The 8,306-nt window shown below is 38.7% G+C and overlaps 1 pseudogene across 1 annotated transcript; it reads left to right on the forward strand.

Moving 5' to 3' along the window:
- Nucleotides 1–1,650: 1,650 nt before the first annotated feature.
- LOC308258297 (1-acyl-sn-glycerol-3-phosphate acyltransferase epsilon-like) lies at nt 1,651–7,844 on the forward strand (annotated as a pseudogene). Its single transcript has 2 exons — nt 1,651–1,773; nt 6,791–7,844. The product of its transcript is annotated as a 1-acyl-sn-glycerol-3-phosphate acyltransferase epsilon-like (transcript).
- The last annotated feature ends 462 nt before the right edge of the window (nt 7,845–8,306 follow it).

Raw genomic sequence — 8,306 nt, forward strand, 5'->3', positions numbered from 1 at the left:
GACCAACCTCAGCTACTTAATGAGGACCTTTGCAACTCAGTGAGATCCTGTTTCAAATTAAAGAATAAAAAATGGGGCTGGGGGTGTAGCTCAGAGGTAGAATGCCCCTGGGTTCCATTTTCAGTACCACAAAAAAAATTTGTGGCAGCATTGTTAGCAATAGAAAAATATAAAAAGACAACAAAAATATTCAACACTAGCTGTCTGATTAGGTAAATTATAGTTTCATACTTTTATATTAGTGATATATTAATATATCACTATTTTATTAGTGATTTTATAATTCATTTTCTATGTACTGATATAATCAGTAAATATAATAATTTTTATTGATACATAATATTTTACATCTTATAGGATACATACAATAAATTGACATATGTATACATTGTATAATTATCAGATCAGAGTAATAAACATTTTATCTCTTCAAATATTAATCATTTCTAGTTATTGATGACATCAGTTGTCTTCTAGTTATTTTGAAGTAAATCGTAGGCTGTTATAACCAGTTACCCTCTGTGTGTTGATAACCTTTTCCTAACTTCTTTTGATCTCTCCTCCCTCATCTTTCTCAGTCTCTGGTGGTCACTATTTTACTTCATTCTTTGATGATATTGACTTTTTAGTTTCCACAAATAAATAAGAGTATTTGTCTTCTGTGGTAAAATAAATTGTAAAGCAAAAATACAAAATGTTGTATATAATAAAATACCATTTGTGTAAAAATATATTAGCTTCCTGAGCTGTGTTTTCAAAATGATAAAATCTTTGACTTGGAAGGAACCTCGGAGGTTATTTATTCTGGTCTTTTTAATTCATGCAGGAACTCTGTCTAGCACAAGATCAGCAGCAGTTTCTTTATGTTCGTGAATGTTTATTTCTGAGAAACTACTTCCTGTGGGAATATTCTGTTCTACCTATGGGATAGATCAGATAGTGTAGAGATTCCTTAGAAAACTGTGAATGGATCCACCATATGATCCAGCTATACCACCCCTGGGCATCTTTCCAAAGGGGTTGAAATTAGAGAACTATAGTTACATATGCATGTCTATGTTCATAGCAGCACAATTTGTAATATTCAAAAATGGAACCAACCTAGGTCTCCATCAACAGATGAATGAATTGCAAAATTATGGGAAATACACACAATGGAATTCTACTCAGCAATAAAGAAGAACAAAATTATGTCATTCGCAAGAAGATGGAAGGTCCTGGAAAATGTTATATTACGTGAGATCAGCCAAGCAGAGAAAGATATGTTTTCTCCAGTATGTTCAAGCTAGGGAGTATTAGGGATACCAAAGAGACTCCAGATAATGGAGGGGAAACCTCAGCAAAGCCAAAAAGGAGGAGTGGGGGAGGAAGAGGGCTGAGATTAATTAATGCAAAAGCTACATTCGAATATGTGTATACATGTGAATATAACATTGTTAACCTGGACACTCAGTATTGGGAGGGAGGGAAAAGGAGAACCGGGAAGGAGAGGGCACCAAGTACTGTGTGAATATATGCCATTGTCAACATGGTCTACATTATGATGTGAGACTATAGTGTACCAATAAAAAATAATAAATTCTGAAAATAGTAAAAAAAATAAGATGGTAAAAATGACATAATTTCTATCTTTAGTTTTACTTGTAGTCCATGGGAGACGGATATATTCAGTATTACTGTGGGGCCACCATAGGAACACAGGAGAATGCTGAGAAAGACCGGGAGCCAGATCAGAGGAGCCCAAGCACATCAAACTACAGATTTGTTTCTCTTGTAAGACTTTAGTGCTCCATGGTATTTTTATGAACTTCCAATTTAATAATCTTGTCACCCCAAAAGAAAAACTCAAAAGCATAATGAATCTGGCATAATTTTTGTCTATGAGCCCATTTTCATCTCCCAGTCAACACTTAGTTCTTTTCAACTACTTTAAAGCTGTTTCCTTAGTATATTAAATATACTCTTAATTTTCTTAGTATGTTAAATAAACTGTTAATTTTCTTAGTATATTAAATATACTCTTATTTCCTTAGCATATTAAATATACTCTTAATCTCTTAAATAATTGTGCAGAAGCTTGGAGCCAGGATTGAAGACCAGAATAAACTGTGAGTAACAAGAAAGAATGAAGCCAACTTACAAAGAGACGTCAGTAGAACTATAGCATGAAGTGCTCACAACTGAGTTAAAATCGTTCCTAAGACATTCTTGGGCTCCTGGAGACAGTGAGCTTGTGTGTCTAGAATTCTGCTGATTCTGCTTTTTTGTCTACTTCTTCCTTAAAATGATTTGAGTTTGAGCCAGGCATGGTGGCACATGCTTGTAATCCCAGCACTTGGGAGGCTGAGACAAGAGGATCGCACAGGTTCGAAGCCAGCCTCAGCTACTTAGTGAGACCTCAGCAACTTAGTGAGACCGTTTCCAAATAAAATAGAAAATACGTCTGGAGTGTATCTCAGAGTTAGGAAGCCCCTGAGTTCCATTCCCAGTACTACAAAAACAAAACAAAACAAAACAAAAAAATACCCCACAATGATTTGAGTTATATGGGCATGGTGGCACACGATTTTAATCCCAATACTTGGGAGGCTGAGACAGGAAGGATCACAGGTTCATGGCCAGCCTCAGCTACTTATGAAGCCCTCTACAACTTAGTGAGACCCTGTTTCAAAATAAAGAATAAAAAAAAGAAATAGGGCTGGAGGTGTAGCTTAGAGGTAGAATGGCCCTTCGTTCAATCCCCAGTTCTGAAAAAAAAAAATGAGTTTTTCATGCTTCTATTGAAATATCTCAGGTAATACAGATATACTGCTAAATATGTGTTTACCTTTTTACCCCTTTTCTATGGTATTATGAGATACATCCTTAGTCCTTTAAATTTTGAAACAAGGTCTCGCTAATTTGTTGAGGCTATCTTCAAACCCGTGATTCTCCTGTCTCAGTCTCTTAAGTACTGGGATTATAGGCATACCCCACCATACCTTCTTAAAATAGCGTATGACCTCCTCTTCTCTTCCATTAGCCCATCTCTCCTGAACCAGGCAGTCTCATCTTCATGGCTGTCCATATCTTTTTGCTTTTATATTGTTCTTCCAGAACACACTCATCTTTAAAATCTTAATCATTCTTCAAGACTCACATGGAATAACTAAATAAACCACAACATCTCTCCTGAGACTGCTAAATAAAATTTAATTCTTTTTGAGCTTCCTTGATATTTTATTTGTACTTTTCTGGCTTTTTAAAATTTGTTTGTTATTGTTGTTTGGGTTGAACCAGGGCCTTGTGCATGTAAAGTAAATACTCTACCAACTCTCTCTCTCTCTCTCTCTCTCTCTCTCTCTCTCTCTCTCTCTCTCTCTCTCTCTTCCTCCCTCTCTCTCTCTCTTTCTCCTCTCTCTCTCTGCTATACTGACGATGGGGCCAGGGCTACTCTACCACCGAGCTACACCCCCAGCCTTTTTTTTAAAATTTGAGATGCAATCTTGCTAAATTGCTCAAACTGACCTGGAATTGTGATCTTCCTGCCCCAGCTTCCTCAGTCGCTGATATTACAAGCTTGAACCACCGCATCCTTCCATACTTCTCTTTTGACCCTCCTTTTAAAAGTAAATATTTTGAGTACGAGTCATTTTGCTTCCTTTAATTTTTTTTATTTTGCAGTACTGGGGATGAAACCCAGGGCATTTTACCTCCAACCCCAGCCCTATTTTTTATTCTTTATTTTGAAATAGGATCTCACTAAGTTAACGGAGGGCCTCACTAGCCATGAACCTGCGATCCTCCTGTCTCAGCCTCTCCTTTATGTTTTTTTTTTTTTTGGTGGTACTGGGGTTCCTGGAAGCCCTTCTACCTCCGGGATACACTCCCTCGGGCTACACTCCCAGACCTATTTTTTAACATTTTTATGTGGAAACAGAGTCTCTTAAGCCAGCAAGGCTGGCTTCGAACCAGCGCGATCCTCCTGTCTCTGCCTCCCAAGCGCGGGGATTACAAGCGTGCGCCACCACGCCCGGCACCTTTATGTTTTTTTTTTTAAATCCACCTCCACTTCTAACAGGATAGGCCTATTATTTTGTATGTAGTACTTGCTCAATACTTTTTTCTTATAGGATATGTAAATATGCCATATTTAAATTGAACTGGCAAGTTGAAATAATGTATTATGCATCATTGTTACACAAATGGTACAGAATGGCTCACACAAATTAAGTGGTTTTCTTTAAAATAAACAGCTATTAAGAAACAGGGATGAGACCAAAATCTATGCCCGGTGCTTCCAAGACACAATAAGGGCTAACAAGTGAACTCATGCTTTCATACCACAGCTACTTACTGGATCCCTACGCAATGTCAGGCGCTGTTGTTTACCTACAAAGTGTAATTCGTTCATTTATCAAGTCCTATACATTCATCAAATGTATTCAAATAATTCTGGGAAATATTTGATAGGATACATGTGAGAAGAATTGTGATTTTAACACAAGGTCGGCAGAACAGTCTCATTTAGCAGCTAACAGCTTTGTAGGTCCAAAGAGAGTTATAAAGCGTACACTGCAATATCTTCAGGAAGAGGGAAACACAGTGACAAGAAACAGAGGTGTATCCACTCGATTCTGAAGACCTGTGTGACACAGGAAAGCTACAGTGGGGAAAACAGCAGGAGATGAGACTGAAGAGATTAAAGAGAAAGGCATGGGCCAGATCAAGTAGGGCCTTCCAGAGGTCCCCATACTTACTGACTTATTGTCCCTTTTTTCAGAAAAAAAAAAAAAAATTACTCAGTATCTCCTTGCATATTTTCACTAAACCTTTGTTTTTATTCAGTGCCCCTCCCACAGATCATCCCCTGGGTCAGTCCAGCATTTCTCCAGGGAAGTACTGCCAACTTTGAGAATTTATACATGGCCAAATAAATCCTCTCAAATAGTTTGGCTTATATTATGGTGAGGTGGCAAGGCATTGGAGTACTTGGGTAGAAATGTTATGAACTAGTTAAGGATCTCTCCTGGCTGCTATATTGGTGAACAAATTAAAAAAGGAGATAAGGGATTAATTGAGTTAGCTATTCAAAGTCCATCGCAATAATATAGGCAAGAGAAACATTGGAGGCGTGGACCATGTTAGTAGCAATGGCAATGATGAGAAGTAATTGAATTCTGGACATATAATTGCAGCTACACGTGGTGACACATATCTGTAATCCTACTACTTTGAAGGCTAAGGCAGGAGGATCACAGGTTCAAGGACAGCCTCAGAAAGTCATGAGACTCACCAACCTAGTGAGACCTTATTTCAAAATAAAATAAGGCTGGGGATGTAGCTCAGAGGTAATATACCCCTGAGTTCAAGTTCAATACCCAGTAACACACACACACACACACACACACACACACACACACACGGGGGGGGCAGAGAGAGAGAACACTGCATTTCAGAAAGAGAAAAATAGAAAATAAATATTTTCATGATGTACTTACCTAGGAAAAAATGTTCATTTCTGGTAAGAATTATCCTATCTAGTTTACTATCAAAAATAATAATGCTATTGATTATTTTAAATGAAAATAGCCCTACTCTTTCCTTAGAGAAGTGGAACTGTCTTCCAAAAATTTTTCACTGGGTTTCATTAAGCATATTACTCTTAGATAAAGATGGTGTTCTTGAAGACTAAGATTTCATAAAGGTGAAACAAAGTTTAAGGGACCTGTGGTACATTTGGAAAGCAAGGCGAGGTCATTTTATATTCTGGGAATAAATTTAAAAAATATGCCAGCCATCATGTAAACAAAGCTAACCATATAACACACAGACCACAATTTCCTCTTACACTTATGCACATACCACATTCAGATCTTTCCCTCCCCATCTTCTTTCTTACATACTCAAAAACAAGCTCTGAGGAAATATAACTCTTATATCCTAAAACATTATTTTGACTCAGAAAGTTGTGTGTGTGTGTGTGTGTGTGTGTGTGTGTGTGTGTGTGTGGTACGGGGATGGAACCCAGGGGCATTCGACCTCTGAGCTACACCCCCAGCCCTATTTTTTATTCTTTATTTTGAAACAGGGTCTCACTGAGTTTCAGAGGGCTTCACTAAGTAGCAGAAGCTGTCCGTGAACTACGATCCTCCTGTCTCAGCCTCCCAAATGCTGGGATTACAAGCGTGTTCCACCACGCCTGGCTAGGAAGTTTTTTTTAATGTTATGGCAGAACAACTTTGTGTTTTATACTTTATTCTCTTCAAAAGTTCCCATGAGATAGCTATGTTTTTAATATACCCAGAATTTTTTTTTAAAAAAATGAATGGATGAAAAATAATTCATCTAGTTATTTTCATCTGCACAAACTAAGAAACTTGTTGAATAAAGAATTTGCCCCCGTGTACTAATCAATAGACATCTCCACATTGCCTTCAAGGCTGTTACTCCCGTGGTCCTTTCTTGACAAACTGTATCTATTTCCTGCTATGATGGGGCTGATGCTCCAGCCCATAGCAGCCAGGAGAATCTGCTAGTTATCCCATGCCCATGACTCACCTGCCCCTTTTAGTCATTTTCCTGACCATATCCTAACCTGAATTTTTTGCTTATGTCTCTACTTCATACTATTTCCTTTCCTATTTCAAAACACTCCTTAAAACTCCATGTGATCTGCCTAGACTAACCTGCCTCTATTTCCAATCAACCCTGAGCATCTAGGCAACTATATTATGTCATCAGGCTTTTTACCACATCCATAAATAGGTGATGTTTCTGGCACAAAATTGGGGGATAGAATACATCTTAGAGCTACCTGCTACCTGGCGTCGTGCTGCTGGGCTCCGCGCCCACCTATGTGCTGGCCTGGGGGCTCCGGCGGCTGCTGTCCGCCTTCTTGCCCTCCCGCTTCTACCAGGCGGTGGACGACGGATCTACTGCGTCTACCAGAGTGTGGTGATCTTCTTCTTTGAGAACTGCACCGGGGTGCAGATATTGCTATATGGAGATTTGCCAAAAAATAAGAAAAATATAATATATTTAGCAAATCCTCAAAGCACAGTTGACTGGATCGTTGCTGACATCCTGGCTATCAGGCAGAATGCTCTTGGGCATGTGCGCTCTGTGCTGAAAGACAGGTTGAAGTGGCTTTCGCTGTATGGGTGTTACTTTTCTCAGCATGGAGGAATCTATGTCAAGCATTTGCCAAATTCGATGAAAAGGAGATGAGACGCAAGCTGCAGAGATTTGCGCGCGCAGGAACTCCAATGTATCTTGTGATTTTTCCAGAAGGAACAAGATATAATCTAGGACAAACAAACCTTCTTTTAGCTAGTCAGGCATTTGCTGCTCAACATGGCCTTCCAGTATTAAAATATGTACTGATGCCAAGAATAAAGGCGACTTATGTTGCTTTTGATTCTATGAAGAGCTACCTAGATGTAATTTATGACGTTACAGTGGTCTACGAATCAAAAGACAGAGGACAGCGAAAAGAATCACCGTCCATGACTGAATTTCTCTGCAAAGAATGTCCAATAAATCATATTCACGGTGCTCATATAGACAAAAATGATATTCCAGAAGAACAAGCATCTAGGAAGAGATAGCTTCACGAGCGCTTTGAAATAAAAGACAGGTTGCTTATAGAATTTTATGATTCACCGAATCCAGAAAGAAGAAACAAATTTCCTGGGAAATGTGTTCATTCCAAACTAAGTGTCATGAAGACTTTACCATCAGTACTGATCTTGTGTGGTTTGACTGCTGGCCTGCTTATGACCGAGGCTGGAAGGAAGCCCTATGTGAACACGTGGATATGTGGAACCCTGCTTGGCTGCCTGTGGGTCACGATTAGATCCTGAGCAGAGGCTGCCTCGAGTCAGAGACGTGCCACCCTGTCTCCTGCTGTGGCCGCACATCACATCCACTTGTCTCCTGAATTTAATGAGAGGTGTAAATAAAGCCTTTTGATTGAACATTGGATAAAATAGAATTTGTGACTAAGATTGATACGCTGTTGATCTTAGGCAAACATATGTGGTTTTTGAATTTTACTGTAGGAGCTGCTGGAAAGGGATAAAGCTAAGTGGAACTTCCTTTATTCTTTGTCTCCCATGAACTAACGTCAGTTTCTGAAGATTATTAGGATTGTGTAATTTGCTACCGTTTTGTAATTCTGATGGTTGTATTTTTAATGATTAATTTGCAGCATATTCCACTATATTTGCTACTTTCAATTTTTTTACAACCTGACATCTCCAAACTTTATCAGTATTTAGTATCTTGCAGCTATGCAACATTTGGCTTTTGCTTGATTTCTGCAA

The sequence above is a fragment of the Muscardinus avellanarius genome (genome assembly GCF_963383645.1).
Source record: "Muscardinus avellanarius genome assembly, chromosome: 1".
Lineage (NCBI taxonomy): Eukaryota > Metazoa > Chordata > Mammalia > Rodentia > Gliridae > Muscardinus > Muscardinus avellanarius.